Source organism: Schistocerca americana, chromosome 1 (assembly GCF_021461395.2).
Source record: "Schistocerca americana isolate TAMUIC-IGC-003095 chromosome 1, iqSchAmer2.1, whole genome shotgun sequence".
In the NCBI taxonomy this organism is placed as follows: Eukaryota; Metazoa; Arthropoda; class Insecta; order Orthoptera; family Acrididae; genus Schistocerca; species Schistocerca americana.
The window spans coordinates 1,040,372,041-1,040,373,001 of record NC_060119.1 but is presented as its reverse complement, the minus strand read 5'-3'; positions in this window follow the sequence as shown (position 1 = coordinate 1,040,373,001).

Sequence of the window (961 nt, the reverse complement as noted above, 5' to 3'; positions counted from 1 at the left end):
ATACGTAGACAGTAGATAAAATTCATAAGAAGATAACACGGAGAAGTGAGGTGTCACTACGTCACAAACATGAAGCCGATGTCCGTCATCTTAACGAGCCCAAAACATTAGGTTCACCGCATTCATACCTCCATGGATCACTGAGGTGATACTTACCCGTGACATCACTCTGACGTGCCCATGTCCAGTTTCGACAGTGTTGGGTGCTTTGATTGTGTGGAGATATAGTTGTTTCATCAAAAATGCCAGCTTGCGTTGTGTACGGGTGTACTAATAGATCCGACAGTAATCTAAAGTTTTAGAGAGATCACATTTCATTCATAATTGGAGCAATTCGAGCAATATTTTCTTTTGTGTACATGAATTATTGTTACATTGTTTAGTTTTATTCTAATGGTTTTATTTCTGCCCTTTTGCCTTACTTTACTCGGTGTCCGTTCTTCATCTTCTTTCTTGTGTTTTTGATTGCCTTCCAAATCGCAAACGCTCCTACATCCGAGCCACACTGTATCAGCGGTCTCGTCTCAGCAGAACGCACTGCTACCGGCGACGTAACTGCGCTGATTTTTGGGGTAGCATCTAATGCCCTAATTTCCTCTTGCCGAAAATTATGGTGTTCATTGTTCACATTTCCTCTCCCCTCAGAAAAGATTTTGGCTAGAACTGCCTTAGACAGCGGTCATGTGTGCGTGAGTTTCGCGTGTATGATTGTGTGAATGAGATGTGCTGTCCTTTCCTTCTGAAGAAGGCTCTGGCTGAAAATTTACGTAAACACTCTTTTCATCGTCCTGCCTTGTGCTCTGCGTGTGAGTAAAAATCTATCCGTTTCAAAGTATACGTATTTCTTTTAGAAGTTTGTTGTAAATAATCTACTGCACTCCAACAGCAACAATAATGTACATAATTGTACTACCAGAAGTAAAAAAAATGACTTTCTTTACACCACATTAAGGTTGTTTTA